The following is a 17,779-nucleotide window of genomic DNA, read 5'->3' as shown; positions in this document are numbered from 1 at the left end:
TACATATTTCTGTTTTGCCAATCAATTTGACTATAAACAAGCTACTGTTTTCAGCGAACAGAACAGGCTCTTTGTTTAGGCGAGCTACAGTAAGTAATGCTTTAGGTGAATGCTTAGCGTTGTGATTTGCGAATTTCCGGCCCGGGTTCGATTCCCGGGCCGCTCCCTTTACACTTCTTAAAATGTTTAATCCTTTCCCCTGACTGTTATCTACTCATCGGCGCCTCTGGTGTCCGTATATTTTTTTCTGGTATTGTGCTGTTTACTGTGAGTACAAGTATCCAAAAACTCCCTTCTGTCATTTCGTCAGCCAGGGTTTGTCCTCACTCCTGCACAAAACCACACTTTACGATTTGTTCTTTTAACGGGTTTGGCAACATCTTGCTGCTGTTTTAGCTACTCTACCAGTCGTAATTAATCTTGGAGCAGGCGGTAGTTGGGTTGCCTAACTCACGAACTTTGTACATCAAGAATTTCTGTGGCCCACTGTACACACTGTCATTAGAGCATTAAAGCATTTATTCAGGTCATCATGAACACGTCGGAAAAGAGAGTGGTCCCGTGACCATTTCCTGCGTAACGCGTGACATATTTGTCTTTTACAGCTTTGCTAGCATAACGCATCGGTCAGGAAGTGACCTGTACGTTCTATGTAGGCTTTGAGTTCCAGGTCCTGGTTGAGCACTCGTGATATGATTGGTCTCGAAATGGGCATCTCTCGGGACATCACTGAATCAGTCCTCATGAAATTTTGCCGAATCCTTTTAGCTACGGCTTTAACTGCTTGTGGTGTACTCACTGTGCGCTGTCTACCATTACGCTGCCGGTCACTGTCGCTTTCCGTGTCATTGTAGTGCTGGATGGTGCTGTAGACAAATCGTTCACTGATTTCCAGTGGTTTCAGGGTGTCGGACATCAGTGGTAGTGGCATACCTACCTTTTGTGTAGCCCTTTGACCACAACACGATTCTCGTAGTCACCCCACTTCCATCGTTGTACGTCCACATGTCTCACCGCGGAGTGAACAACACAGGGACCTACCTTGCCCACGATGGCAGTACTCATTTGTATCTAGCATGGTCAAAATCTGACAATATTTATGAAATAACTAGGTAATAAACTGCAAATAATTTTGTGATTGATTACTTTAACTCAAATTACTGTAAGGAAGTGATACTTGGAGAAGCATTAGATATTAGCTATAATTCAAACTAAATATTTCTTTGTTATTCATTTAGAGAAATCCCAAAATGAATAAAAAGAAAACTGTAGTTACAAATTATGATAAATACAGTATATGCTTGCCTTAACTGCTTTTGCGTCATAATAAAATTTATTATTTACAAATTTATTTAGTAGTCACTTAAATACGTGCGCATGTACTTCGTGTTTTCTTTTTTTACAGAACATAAGGAGAAACAACACAGCAACATTTATTTTCTATTATTTTATGGAGTATCTGTAAAATCAAACTCGCTTGTGAATTTCCTTATTTTAAAACAGTAATACCAGTGCTGTTTTTAGGATTTTTTTTTCAGAGATTTTGGCTAAATCCGAAATAGCAATAAACCTCGTTCAATTATTACACATCAAATGGAGAAACAGGTGTAGCTTAAGTTCTTTTGAGGTGAAGAGAGATATCATGTCCTATAGCCTTTGTAAATACGTCTCTGTGTAATTCCGGTCTCCCCCCTCAAAGTTAATTCTGAAACAAGGGCCCTGAATTCAGCTTTGGAAGAAAATATCTTACATTTTCTGCTAACACTAGATTCAAAGCGAAAGTGGTAAAAAATCAATCCTTCCCGTTTTCACCATTGATTTCCATCCCATAGAACAAAAACAGTAATAAGTTACATAGAGGCAGCCGTTTTCTCTACGGATTCTTCAGATTGAAGTGTAGAATAGATTCACCGCTTTAGAAAATTCAGATGTACTAGTTTTGAGGAAACTTTGAGTTAAATTACAGTCAGCATTAAAATTTCAGCAGAAGTAAAATTAGGGAGTGCGGAAATACATAGGAACAAACCATGGTTATAACAGGAATACATTAAACCAGCAGAGACGAGGAAACAGACGAATCTGCGTTGGCTTCAAAATCCAAACGATAGAATTGTACAAAATTTCGCTAATATCAGGCAAGAAACTTTGAAAATTTTTAAAATAAAGAATTGTGATTTTTTGAAAGCTAAAATTTTTGAACTTGAAGATAATACGTATCAGAGTCAGCATTTAAGCTTAAATTCCACTCTATAGTTTGACTTTGTGTGTGTGTGTGTGTGTGTGTGTGTGTGTGTGTATGTTACTTACATAAATTAAACGAAATGAAAAGAAGAACTCTCACACCTGTTAATTACATATTTTGTGTTCTTTTATATGCTGTAAATTATACATCATTCACAAGTTCAACTTTATTTGGAAATAGATAACTTCAACTGAAAATTTGGTTTCTTTCCTATATGTGAAACACGGAAATAATACAAAAGACTTCATTTATCATTATGGAGTACTTTATTTCCATTTTGGAATAAAAATATAAAATAGGGTTTATTCTTTTATTGTTAAAATTCAGAACCATCAATAACTTTAGGGATCAACTGAATTTCTCTCTTAAAATCGAGCGTAAAAGTAAAATCGACAGAGAACGATCAGTGTCATACTCTTGAACTAGCCAATGCTAAGGCCGAGTTTCTAATAGTTTTTCTCTCTAAAAATAGGAATTTTATATAAGACTACTCAGTATGATTTGACAACAGGAAATATCTGAATACATATATATATATATATATATATATATATATATATTAGCATTTCTAGCATAGTTAAAGATTCACCTTTACTACTTATTACCCTCATAAAGCAACAATGGACATGAAATCTTAAAATAAGTGTAATGTATTTACATTTATACTTTTAGTACTTGCTATCTTTTACTATAACGAAGCCTGACATGACATGAACCTCCTTTAAATAAGTAGTGATGTAAGTTGTATTTTTAAAAGTTAAAGAATTGCCCTTAACCTTGTGCTTAGATTTAAAAGTCCTTCTGAAGGTAATTAGTATTTTGTAAGTTCTATTATATATATATATATATATATATATATATATATATATATATAGAGAGAGAGAGAGAGAGAGAGAGAGAGAGAGATTACAAGTTAACCTAATGCTACTACTCCTACATCTTTAGGCCTACTTCTTACTGGAGGCACCTTTAGTATTATTAAATTGTTATGATTGATTTATTTTAAAAACAAGTATTACAAAATAATTTAAGCTATTTCAACAGAATATAAACTACTGTACTTTTGTTTTACACTAATATATTTTTAAAACTACAAGTATTATATCTTGGCACAGAATGTATTTTCTATATTTAATATGCGTGCATAAATAATACTAAAATCGTTAGCGAACTGGAAGGCTGGAAAATTTATTGCTAATAACACTACATAAACAAAAAAAATACAGAAAATGTTATGGAAAGAGTACTATGTATTGTACAGTGTACGTTTCGTATCAAATTCGCAATCCGATTAACAGAGAATAAGTTAATCGTGTACTTAGAATTGACATGAAATCATGCATTAACTGACTCATCTACGATATGGCAGAGACTGCAACAAAAAAGAAATATGTATATTTTATTTACAGTCTATATACAAAATGACATTTCCTTTTGTCGCAGACTACCCTTTTCCGAACTATGGTAACTGAAACAAAGAAGCACATAACTGCAAGTAAATACGAAAAATAATAATGTACTTATATCTACACACACATTCCTAAACGAATATTTTGTTCTCTTGCTTGAAACTTATTTCTAACTACGAAGTCAGATTTTAATCTTACAGAAGTAAATTATTAAGATTCAATACTGTCTTTGAATGCCTTTCTTTCAAAATACATATTAATGCTTATTTCACACCATTTAACGTGATCTTTATTATATTTTCAACTTCGTTTTCCTGCAGCATAAAAAAACAAATTCTAAACTTTAATATGGTACGATCCTGGTTTGCAGAGCATTCACCCGACTTCTATTTGTCTGGCCTGCAAGCAATGCAGCAGCAATGTAAAAAGTGCATTGCACTACAAAGGGAATATGTTACATAAAAACACCAAGCTTCGCTTTCTATCTACTTGTTTTCTTGGTGAGGCTGAGAACTTATCAACCCACCCTCGTATTGGATGTTAATACGCTTTAATCACTAAAAGAGTTCGGCAATTTTCTATTTCAATATAGTAATTCACAAAGTACAGGATGAACGGAAAGTGCCCTTAAATTTTTCGTGAAACAAGGTAGTGATAATGATAAAACAGTGGGTGCCTGAAAATGAAAGAAATCATAGAACGATAAACTTGCTGACGTATACTTCAGATATCTTGACTAAAATAATTTCAAGAAGACTTTGAAGCCAAGATAGAAGATAGCAGAGAATCGGTTTGGTTTCAGAAAGAATACCGAACAAGGGAAGTAAATTTACATTAAAATGACTGATAGAAGAAAGAATCCAAGTGAGAAAATTAATTTACGTAGCATTTGTGAATTTGGAGAAAATGTATGACAAGGTTAAATGGATTAAAATGTTAAAGTTTCTGAAAGAATAAAAAACTATAAGGAGCAAAGAATAATATATGACTTGCAAGGAGAACAGAAGGCAATAATTGAAGTAAAAATAACAATTCAGAAAGGAATCACACAACGATTATCATTACCGCAAACTCTGTTCAATCTCTACATAGAAAAACTAATAAAAGGAATCAAGAACTCTCACAGCCTAAGTATAATTGTTCACGGACAGAAAATGCACATTCTTATAACTGCAGACAATATAGCGCTCTTGATAGATGGCGAGAAAAACTGCAAGTAGGTTTAAATTAAATGGAAGAAATGCTTACAAGGCAGGGTACCCCGGTGTAACACACCGATTGTGATAAGATTGCATAGACATAGAGAACATCGACACGCAAGAAGCGACATATATATATATATATATATATATATATATATATATATATATATATATATATATATATATATATATATATATATATATATATATATATATATATATATATATCGGCCAACAAGCGCATTCAAAAGGGTCAAATACGAGCATAAAAATGCGGTCAATGAGATTATCTGGAATATAGCGACAACGAGAAGAGATATCGGAAAAGGTTAAATGTGCGAAATACTACCCATAGTCGACGCAAGGCAATGAGGTAGAGCACACCCACGTATATATACCGTAGGCAATAGATAATAGATATGTTCCTTGGCTTACGTGAATATTTGTTGAAATAAACATTAAATACTGTAGTCTGTCTCATGTTTATGGCCTTTAAACTAAAGGGGACGAATGATTAATGAAAGTTAATGATTGTGGAAGAACTGTTGGAATGAAAATGTGTGACGAAACGGGATAACCACTAGAAAACTCACAGACACAATGTAGTCTATCAGAAACTCACATGGCTTGATATCGAACAAGTAACGCCTTGTATTCTCAGGTGAGTGCTCTATTACTGAGCCACTGTGCAATCTTTGGCTGTTTAAGTTAAGCGTCCCTTTTCAGCACCAAGGTGTACAAGAATATCGCTGACATTGTCAGAATGACAACATTGTGGACATTTATCAGGACTAGCTCGGGAGAGTAATGCTCCCGGAAGTAGAAACGAGAAACACAGTTCTGATTGGTTGGCGTTATCCACTTCTTGCCACGTTGTATTAAAATAGCAGAAATCAAACACTTGCTGCTGTCGGCCTTCGTGGCCGAGGGGGCTATGCTAGTAATAAAAGTCTCTTTTGGCGCGAGTTCAAACGCGGCCCGAGGAAGGTTTTTTTAATTTTTTTTTTACATTTTTATAACACATATTAAATTAAAATAATATGAAAATAATACTTAAAAAAGTGATTTATTTATTTTTGTGCAGATAAGTAGTTGTAGTACTTATGCCCTTGTACTCCATGATATAGGGCTCTTTTTGTTCCCCTTGTACTTCATGATATAAATTTTGTGACCAACTTAAAACAACTGGCTAGGATAGCGCGTAAAACAGCTGGATAGAGTAGCGCGCGGAAAAACGGACTTCCGGGAGTATTACTCTCCCGAGCGGGTCGTCATTTATCTGTAGAGCGTGAAGTAGCGGCTTTGACGTGGCAGTTTTGGTTTGCTTGCTAATCAGTTGTGAGCATGTCTCGACAGCTGCATATGGCATGTCTAAATTGGTAATGCCTGGTGCAGTGATTCGTTTTTTGTGGGCAAAAAGATGTAACTGCACAGAAATTTACTTACGCGTGCGAGAAGTGTATGGTGAAACGGCAATATCGCGTCAAGCTACCGCAGACGGGTACAACATGTCTGAGAACGAACGTACAGATATTGACGACAATTACCGCGAGAAAAGACTGTCAACTTCGGCAATTTTTTTTGATTACTACTCGCGGGAATAAACTCATTCTTGCACACAGATTGCAAATGAACTGGATATTTCACATAAAATTGTGCATACGATTAACGCTGGGGATCTTGAATTCCACAAAGTTTGTGCGCGATGAGTGCCTGGGCTATTGACAAAAGAATACAAAGAGAAGCATTTTGACAGCCATTATGCATTCTTGAAACGTTATCAACAGGAAGTGGATAAAAATGTGACCGGAGACTAGGCATGCGTTCCTAATTTGTAACCTGAAATGAAACACAGCTTCTTAGAGTGGAAACATTTATTTCCTTGATTCGAAAGTGTCTAACAATTCCATCTGCAGGAAATATAATACTGACACTGGTTTTCGATCGAGGAGGTGAGGTTTATACCGAACTCATGCAGACAGGTGCCACCATTAATGCATTGTCTTATTGAGAAAAGCATTTAAAGATCCACCAGTCAGGTAAATATTCGAAAGATTGTGCTTCTGCATGACAATGCGAGACTGTATGCGGCAAAACTAACATGCGATCTTCTGCGCAAGTTTCAGTGCGAAGTATAGAATCACCCTCCTTAAGCCCAGATCTTGTACTTTATGATTTCCACGTTTTCGGTCTCAGGAAAGAAAAAGTTTCAAAACGACGATATCACTCGGATGACGAGGTGAAAATTCATACCCAACAACGGTTATCGGACGTTGGGCAGGAATTCATTGCAAATGGCATAGGAAACTTCTGCCACGCCTCGACAAATGTTCAAATAAGGTGGTTATTGCGTCGAAAAGTAGCTACTGTGCGGAACTTTTGTGTACATATAAAAAAATAACACTATAAAGTTTTGTTTATATATATATATGGTATCTCAAAAATCCCCTGAAAGGGTAATTATTTATTAGCAGACTTACAACAAATGTAAGAGGAGAAACCATCTCCAAATATGATGTTTTCAATCTAAAATGAAAGTTTTTTTTTTTTTTTTTTTTTTTTTTTTATCGGGCGAGCCGTTTGGGCTGTCCACTCTTTAAGCACCCAATGTTAAATTAAAATGCAACGTTGCCATTTACATGAATCCACAACGCATGTGAATGAAGTTACCGTCTTTTACGCTAACGTGTCGATGGCCATCCCCCATTTCGAACATGTCCTTATTCACTTTATGTTGTGTGTCCAAGTAAATGGTAACGCTGCATTTTCACTTAACATTGGGTGCATAAAGAGTGTACAGCCCAAACGGCTCGTTCGATTAAAGAATTCCTTCACTTTAGACTGAAAACATCATATTTGCAGATGGTTTCCCTGCTTATACTTTGTTGTAACTCTGATAATAACAGACTTACCCTTGTCAGGAGACTTTCGACACACCCTATATATATATATATATATATATATATATATATATATATATATATATATATATATATATATATATATATTAGTTAATTTCTTAATGATAAGAAATTCCGAATTTAAGATTACTTATTATTAATTAACATATTAAAAATACATTAACACATACAGTACATACACACACTCTCTCTCTCTCTCTCTCTCTCACACACACACACACACATAATACTTATATATATATATTATGTGTGTATATATAAGAAGTTCTGACGAATACATACATACATATATATTATATGCAGGGGCGGACTAAAGGCCGGGTTACCCGGACAACTGCTCGGAGCACCAGTCAGGGGGCGTCAAAACGATCCTCAAAAAATAAATTTTATAATTTGTTTTCTACCAACTTTTTTGTTTATATTCTTGTAAAGTAGCGCCAATTACATCGTCTTTTTCCACTTTACAATGGAAGAAGATAGTTTCATAGGACTACGGGCCTGTATCGATAAATAAAGACATGGCATGTAGAAGAAAAAGTGAAGGAGGAGTTGATATTATTTATAGCGGGCCATGTTTCTTAGGCCCGAGCTCGTGTGGTAATCAAATGAGCCTGAAATAAGCCCGATTTACAGAAACTTTATAATTTACGCTTAATTGTATTTTTATTTAAAGCAATTAGAAGTTTAATTTTGCAGTTATGCTTTAAAAGTTCTCCAGAAAGAACAGTCTAAAGCTAAACCTAAAATAAATATCGTTGTACAGTACATTTAGAAAGTTAGGTCCAAAAATGCCCGAGAAATATGGTTGTATATTTAAAAATTTACAGCCCGAGCCCGGCCTGGGCCTGAAGTGATATATGCTTTGTAGGCCCGAGTCCGGCACGCCGTCTCGGCCGGAGCCTGTGCAGACCTCTACCCTGATGAGTGCATTGCGGATCCAAAATTGCTGTCAAAACTAGCTTTTATTTTCATGTTTTGGATCAACCCATAAACTCACTAGAAGAACGGTCTTCTCAACTAAACCACCATCATGGCTTATTTGGGTTTTTATATAGGATCAAAAATGAAGACAACGATTCCCTAATGAAGAAATGTGCTGACATTCAGGTGGCTTTAACAGATGAAGAGCACCGTAATATTGGGGGTTTCCAACTTCAACAGAACTATTGGTTTTACTCTCCCTACTACCAGATAAAAACGCTTTAAAAAAACTTGGTGTTAAAATACTCGACGAGTAACCAGTTGAAAATTTCTCTAATGTATCAATTATACTCACAATTGCCCTCACTCTTCCTGCCAGCGTGGCTTCAGGCGAAAGGAGTTTCTCAAAATTAAAATTAATTTAAAATTATTTAAGATCTACCATGTGCCAGGAGCGCCTCATGGGACCCGCCATGATGTCCGAGTTCGACATTCTGCAAGACATTGACATAGATGTGATTGTCAGAGACTTTTCAGACAAAAAAGATTATATTGTAATCGTTGTGAGGTGCTGAAAAATTTATTTAAAATTTGGTTAATTTGTTGCTAATTTTCAGTAATAGTGGGATTTATTTAGTTTTTCTTAAGCTTTTTTATGCTATTAATTATCACTCCAGACGTCAAAGGATGCAAAATTAGGAATTTGTGTAAATTATTCTAGATTTTAAGGTGGTTTTTATAGAAGAAAAAGATATGGACGCTTTCTTATAAAGTTCCTAAATTGACTGATATGGTTTACTTACTTATCAAACTTACGAAAGTTAGAGGATTTCTAATTCTTGATAAAACCTGTTATTAAGCTTTAGTCTTGTTGGTGTTCAGCTTTTGTACAAATTCATGAGATATGAATGCCCATGGACTTGAATTATTAATACATACATAAAAAGGGTGGTTTGTATTGCTGTGCGTAAAAGATGTTCAACATGTGAAATGTATTTATTTGTATTTCACGTTATTAGAATAGATTGTTACATAGTCGAATATATGATAAAGTGACTCCTGTTTTATTATCGAGAGAAAACAATTTAAATATAGCAGTAATCATGTCATCATTAGTAGTATTCAATAAATGCTGTTCGATATTGTTTTCTGTTTATACATATCAGTACATAAATAATAATAAAAAAACACAATATAACGAATATTATATGTATATTTTTAAATACTAAGTATACATATATCATGTATTTGAGTATTAATTTTTCTTTTGAAAAATGGGTTTAAAATATTAAAATCGCTACGCTAGGACTACAAAGGAGGGAGGGGAGCGAAAAATTCACTTTGCCCGGGTGAAAAGTTTGCCTTGATCCACCCCTGATTATATGAATAGTATTATTACAGAGACCCTATTCCGTAGTGGTTTGCGTTATCGCAATGCAAACTTCGCATTTTAATTTACGATAATCGGCATAACAGTTATAATTACTTGTATTTTTTGCGTTACGTTGTGATACGCAAATTTGACGAAGGCCGATACGGAACGGGGTACCAGGTATAGTTTCTCTTTTTTAATATTTCCAATCTAAAAATAGCTATTTCCGTAAAAGCATATAATAGCACAATTGATTGCACGCAGCTGCACTACTGTTTTGTACTAGTACACTGATATGTTTTGTACTATTACGCTGGGAGAAGTGGTTATGTTTGCGTGTATGATTTGAGAAGTTTATACTTCAATACAGGCCTATATCCATTTTTACTTTTCTTTATCAGTTACTGTGTCAGTTTTGAGTAATATCTGGGCGTGTATGTGTATTAGATATGTAGTGACATAGGTAGATCTAGTATGGCACCATTGTAAATTTAGTGTAGGATCTCAAAGAGAATGAGAAATATTTCACCCGTTTCACATTAGAGGAAAAAGTTGATACAAAGAATAAGTGACCCATTCCATGTCTCTTACTTGTGTAAAAAGATGAAAAGTAAGGAAAACATTTCCAATCTAAGTGGTACGTAGCATACAAGAGCATGATTAACTGGAAGCGCAGAGAAAAATATGGGAGGAGGGGAATACTTCACTTTACACTCACACGACATACACACATCAAACAACTGAACGTTTCAGGATGCTGACAGTGGTCGCAAGGGTACTGGGCACGTCCTAGTACTCCCTACTCCCTAGCAACGGGCATGGTTTTAGCCTATCCATTTCAAACATTAGCGTTACGTTACTGCTTGCCAGATAGGTAATTACATGAAATTGATCCACATTACAAAAATATTTTAATGCTTAATTAGTGCTCAAGTCCATAGAATTAGTGTGAAGTCTATAGAATTAGCAATAGTCACGTGGATGAATCTATTTCCCACGTGACTCAAATAGGTGGATGTTCTTTGTCAAAACAAATTAAATCAATTCTTCACTTGATTACAAATTTAGAGAAAAAATTAGCCAATTATACACTTTGATGATATGAAAAGATGTAATGCGGGAAAATCTGCCTTAGACTAAGGGTATTGTTTACTGACTAAATATATATCTTAATCTTAAAAAATATAATGAATGGAAAAGAAACTAAAAATTATTAAAAGAAAATGTATTGTTTTTAATTAATCAAATAATACAGCAGCAGCAGTGACTGCAACTAGGAATGGTTATTGTTAAGTCTTCAACTTATGCAAAAACGTACAAAAAGGTTTTTAAAAATTAAATCACTAGAAACGTGTTTTCTTGCTGTATTTCAATTATTATTATTGATTGAAACTACTGCGAGAATCTCCAACGCTACATAGAAACATTACAGGTTATACGGTTACTTTTGCAATATGGGTCATTAGAGTCACATACCGTCTTCCCTGCAGCTAAGTTATTACATCATTAAAAGATAGCTTCTGGCGTTCTTTCACAATAAGTTCTGGAAAAAGGATGACTTTTACTTTAGAAAAAAAGTTCTATAATAACGTGAGAGTTTAAATCTCACGTAAATAGACTGATCATCTGCTACACTTGAACACCATCATGAACTATATTTAAAACAGAAAACAACAAAAACGGAAATGTAAGAAAGAATATTTCCAGAAGGCAAACATAAATACTTACATCCAAGCATTTAATTTCCTTTATGATTTAATTCTATAAGCAGGCTACTTACGGTTCGTACACCGGCTGAAATGAAAAGAAAACAAGTTGTTTTTTTAAAAAAAATAAAAAACTGAAAAGTTCATTTATACAGAGAAATTTACATCAGCTTATTAAAGTTAATACAATAAAGGCTTACTTTCAGATATTGCAAACACACAGTACTTAAATGGATTTAGGCTATAAGCTCAGTAAAATAAGCCGTAAGAGAGCTATCAATAACCCCCACGGGACAATGAATTAATTGGTTGCTTACAAGGGACATCACCCAAATGTCCGGTTCCGATTTACTTTTCTTTTTTTTTTTCCCTGATATAAGGCACGTATGCATTATTTGTGATGGCACAAATTTTTGCCATGGTGCATGCTTTCTATTTTTTTAAATAGAATTTTATAATTTAGTGGTTATTAGAGCTTACTGCAGAAGTACCTTACTACCCTTTGTAAACGGAGTGTTAATGAAAAAAGTGAAAAACAACCATGTGGATACATGTAAGACCTAGGGGGAAGTCATATGGTAGGTATGATCTTGACAACAGCCATCTTGAAATCCGCCATTTTGAATTAAAATAAAGTTTTAGAAAATGAAAACCATAGCATGTGACACCTCATTTTAATAGCAAATTTTCACAAAATGCCAATGGTATACTTATTGTTGTTCTACAGTTAACCAGTATGAATTTAGGACTGCTTCTAATGTGCACCAAACGTCCATTATTCGATCTTTCAAATTGGGAACACTCCTAATTTTCACCGCATGTTTTAAGATTCCAACTGGCACTTTGCAATTGTTGCCATGCCTTATGTTTTCTAAATTTAACACATTTTTAAGAGTTGCGATTTGTCAGTTCATGAATAGTGTTGGAATAAGCATCCAGCAATCTCTCTGAATTTTGAAAACTTGCAATGTAATTATTTATTAATTCATTTCGAACCAGAATACATGAGAAACCTATGGACCTATGTGCGTAAAGAAATACAAATGAAATTATAACAAATTGATGTTATATAAACACAAAATTACCAGGAAATGTAGCGGACATGTTGTGCAAACGACAAACAATAAAATACTTTTAATAAATACAACTTTAAAGGAACAGCAGTAATGATAGAAAATATCAAAGAGGCATAATATGACTGTTTCCAACATACTACTGTTTGTACCATGACCATAATATGAAAAAGGTAACTTGTTGATAAAAAGGGTAACTTGATCGAGTTCCCGATCAAAACTGATTATAAATCTTACAAATATGAACCTTCGACAACAATAGCTAGAAAACGAATGTCGTTTTCGTCTGACTAGCTAAAAAAAATTGCCATAGAAAATAAAAATAAGCAAATCATTGGCTTTTGGGGAAAATTTGCTATTAAAATGAGGAGTCACATGCTATGGTTTTCATTTTTCAAAACTTCACTTTAATTCAAAATGGCAGATTTCAAGATAGCTGCCGTCACGGTTACCCTTACCGTACCACTTCCCTCTAGGCCTAATGTATTACCGAAGCTTTTATTCCACTTATTACCATTAATACTCGGGTTAGAAGCGACGGTAAGGGACTTACACACATAGTAAGTATAAACAATTAATATGCCTGTAACTTTTCCCCAAATGTGCGTATCTTAAAACTAACTTCACCATTGCTTCCCTGATTAAATTCTAGCCCGAAATTATGTATCACGTTACCCTATACTCATATAAAAATCTTGACCTTAATTCAAAATGGCGGATTTCAAGATGGCTGCCGTCAAGACCATACCTACCATATGACCTCTCCCTAGGCCTTATATGTATCCACATGGTTGTTCTTCACTTTTTTTTTATTAACACTTCGTTTACAAAGGGTAGTAAGGAACTTCTGCAGTAAGCTCTAATAACCACTAAATTATAAAAAATATAAAATTATATTTAAAAAAATAGAAAGCATGCACCATGGCAAAAATTTGTGCCATCACAGATAATGCATACATGCCCTCTAGCAGCAAAAAAAAAAAAAAATCATTGAAATCGGAGCAGGGCATTTGAGTGATGTCCCTTGTTAGTATAGTTGGCGCTCTCTAACCTGGTCACCTGCTTTGTAAGGTCCATATCTGTGACCCAAGGGCCTCTCTGGCGAGGGGGATATGTGTTCAGAGTATTTATATGGAAGAAGCAAAGAAATGAGGAACACATGAATATTATATTTGTTGTTAATTAGTAGTATTATACTTGTGTACATACTTGCAAGCAACTTGTCTTCTAAGAAGAAATTGACTTCTAAATGTCGTGTTATGATCGGAGTAAAACAAGAGAGGTAGAGAAAGACCAATTTAGTGAAAAATTTAAAGTTCACTAAAGTCTTCTATTCCTAGTTTGAAACACGCTTCAATATTTTCACATCAATACTATTGTTAAATTTCAACATACTTTGACCGTCATTTGTTTTTACAGCACTTAAATCCATATTAGATCCTATTGTTTTTCGTTCTTGACCGCGTTACTATCGTATTTTTGTTTTGAATTTATATATTATATGCTGCACAAATGTTTAATGTATCAAATTCACTGTTGTTTTACATTTTCTACAAAGTTCAACATCGATACTTTGTCTCGTTTCAAGAGCTGTAAGTCGAACAACTTCACACACCGCCATCGGATAAAACCGACGAAACTGAAGTATCTGAACTAAATGGTAATGACTAACCCTACAGTATCACTGAGATAAATACTATCACTGTAAGATTAGTTATGTCATTTAGTTAAGAAAAAATGCCGGACGGTTTATTTATTTCATTTTAAAGAACCGGAAAATTGTTCTATTCAATCATTTCTGAGAATAAAAGTAACAAGAACTTACGTTTGCACTTATCGATGTGATTTAAGCTTATTTGAAAGGATATATGTAAACGTCATCTCTACAGCGTGCTCAAGCCTCATTAATCATAATTTCGCCTTCCAAATATCCTCTATTGTAGGAAAACTTTTACGATTTTACACAAACTGAAAATAAATCGAGCCAGTATTTAATCAAAAGATCAAATTATACTAGTGTGACTATCATATTTATCTATTACTGTTTTTGTGTAAAAGTAATATAACAAAATTTAATCTATCACAAAGGAGTTGTTGGTTTGTAAGATTCCTGTAAAGTGCCAAGACTACATACGAGGTGAACCTACAAGATCAGATCTCGTTGATTGTTTTGAACTAAGGATCAAATCCAGATATCACTCACCGAAGCCAAAATTTCAGAATACAAAGGACTTTAAAACATTAACTGAACTGAAGGATTATATATATATATATATATATATATATATATATATATATATATATATATATATATATAGTTCAAATTTAAGATCTCAGTAATTCACAGACAAAGAAAAAGCCTAAACAACGGCCTGTATGTATGTGTAACTTAGGATCATATATTTTATTTAGACTCTAAATGACTTTCACTTTCGCATTTCGTTTAGTGTGAAAGTGTTTTATTTTGAGAAAACAAAACTTACTAGTTATTATTTCCCCTTTTCCTTGTAAAGCCAAACAAATACAAATGATAAAATGTAAACATGAGAGATCGTTCTCTCACGTGTATTTAAATCAAAACCATTATATCTGTTAACAAAAGCAAGAGGTTCACAGAATTGTGAAACCATGCTAATACTTAAGTAGTACAGTACATACAATAGTATATACTACAAATCAAACAACAACAAAAATTCTTGCCGTTCGTGATAGAAAGACAGACAGACATGGTACTCAGCGTTAGGTCTCAAAGTAATCTCCATCAGTATCCAGTGTCCTTTCCCAAAGTTCCTGCAGCTACGAATGCCCTGCCGATAAAACTCTGGGTTTGGACGCAAAGAAGTACGTGAGTGTCGCAGGTTCGCCCATTGTAGAAGGATTTCCCATAAAAGTATTGTCTAGGAGATCGAACATATGGTAATCTGATGGCTATATCCAGTGAGTATGGTGGGTGTCACAGTGTCTCCCAGCCAAGTCGATGAATGGTATCACTGATCGTCCTTCGCATGCGTGCTCTCATATTCTCGTAGAAATGCAGCACACCTTGTAATTAGCTAACGCTGGTTCATTTTACTCAGTGCATGCTGCACCCGTTGGAGATGGCGTGGATCAATGGAAACTTGACCCACTGATCCACCACCCACCATGACCCACTCCGACCTACCACTCACCGTGATCGGAGTTTGAATTTCTACGGTTAATCGCTCAAGCACTGCTCTGTTAAAATAATGGTGGATCTGACCTTTATGATATAAAATGGTAGGATGTTTGCCATGGATCAAATTACGATGAATTTCAATTAAATTATCATGGTATAATTACTTCCTTGTTGAATTACCGAAAAAAGGATGAAATTTGAAAGTCACAAATCAACGTAAGTAGACCAACAACAAAGAAAAAAGTATAAAATTGTCCATATAATTAAGCATACAGTACAAACTTAAAATTTCCATATAATTAAAATTTACAGTACAAATTTTGTCTATTTTTTTCAACTTTATAGGTTGATTGCCTTGCGCTCTGAGCACTCTATATAATAAACACAATTATTATAATAGAAAGGAATGGATATATGAAGCGAAGCACTGTATTTTTTCTTTCTCAATCAATAATTGTTTCTGAATTTGTTTCTCAACTGATATAGATAGTTTTCGATTATTTTTACAATCAACTCTCTACCAATTTCCCATATATAAAGTGCTTAACCTCATAGAAGATAATTAAAAAAAATGCTAGGACACAATCTGTTTATTTTTAATAAAGAGTTAATATGCTGATTTTCAGCTTCCTGAGTTTAACGGCTTGTGATATACTAAACTTTTTCGCCAAAATTCGGACCCCCACTACCCCGTTAGAATATGAATTATAATGAAAGTGATATGATAACATCCAAGTTTGGATTAAGGCCTAACTATATACCAAAAAAGACGTTTCATTTGACTTTTCAATTTGGCCGTTATGATCAGCCAAACATAGTTACATTCAATTTTTTTTATATAATGATTCATAGATTAGAGGTGTTTTTAAAAATTTTTTTTTTAAGTAGTTAGCTCCTCTAAAAGATTACAGGCTGTGTATCTCGAAAGCCAAGTAGTAAGTCCTATTGCTGTGATTACAATTACGAATATCAATGTCCAAAAGTGCCTCACGTTCTTTTTTCACTTAGATATACTCATCTCACGTAAGTAAACCGAAACAAATGAAAAAGGAAGAGAAATGGAGACCTTGAAAATAAAATGTAGACTAATTCACCAGTATTCACAAGATGCTGTCTACAATGCACTGAGCAGAGTGGGTCGGTAGGTGAGAATGAGTCGGTGGGTCAGAGTGGATCATGGTGGGTGGTGGGTCGCAGTGGGTCACATGCTCTTGACCACGACCCACTGACCCACTCCATTTCTGGCGTCCATTGCAACTGCAGGGAGTACAGGTCTGCACTGATGGTTTGGCCTAGTAGTAGCAGTTCCAGACACAGAGGACGTCTTGAGTGGATACAAAAGTGGTTTTGTGTTGTGACGCACAGGGTCATGCTTGGAAGTGTCATACTGAACCCATTTTCTTCACTCGTGAGCACTAGAATAGCACGGTAGACAACAACGAAGAACGAATGTCACTCGTTGTTCTTTGTTGGCTACCAACAATGTATGGGATACTCACTTGCTGAACTTGTACACGTTCCCTATGCGGTCAAGTGAATAATGGAAGTGTTCCTCGGAAACATGAAAGTGTTCCGCAAATTCATCAAACGTTTGACTGCTCTTCTTTTCTATGGCTGGCTTCAGGGCCTCTTGATCCAACACTCATGGTCGAACACTGCGAAGTTCATCACAAAATCTCAGATTTCCTGACCTCAACTTCTGGAACCAATGACGGGCGTTACGTTCGTTCACGCAAGTCTCCCCAAGTGCCTAACGTATTCGATGACTTGATGAGG

At 34.8% G+C, this 17,779-nt stretch overlaps 1 protein-coding gene across 2 annotated transcripts in view; it reads right to left on the bottom strand.

The window, feature by feature from the left end:
• Hmgcr (HMG coenzyme A reductase) overlaps nucleotides 1-17,779 on the bottom strand; it is a 514,078-nt gene that overhangs the window by 307,114 nt on the left and 189,185 nt on the right. The window contains exon 3 of one of the 2 annotated variants that reach the window (XM_081747341.1): nucleotides 11,848-11,861. The exons of the other annotated variant lie outside the window; for it this stretch is intronic. The gene's annotated coding sequence lies outside the window, so the exon portion shown is untranslated. The remainder of the gene's footprint in view (nucleotides 1-11,847; nucleotides 11,862-17,779) is intronic. 2 annotated transcript variants of the gene reach the window in all.

Source organism: Thermobia domestica, chromosome 2 (assembly GCF_964235325.1).
Source record: "Thermobia domestica chromosome 2, izTheDome1.hap1.1, whole genome shotgun sequence".
Taxonomy (NCBI): Eukaryota; Metazoa; Arthropoda; class Insecta; order Zygentoma; family Lepismatidae; genus Thermobia; species Thermobia domestica.
Note: the sequence above shows the minus strand (reverse complement) of the source record. Positions and strands in the feature narration are given on the sequence as shown.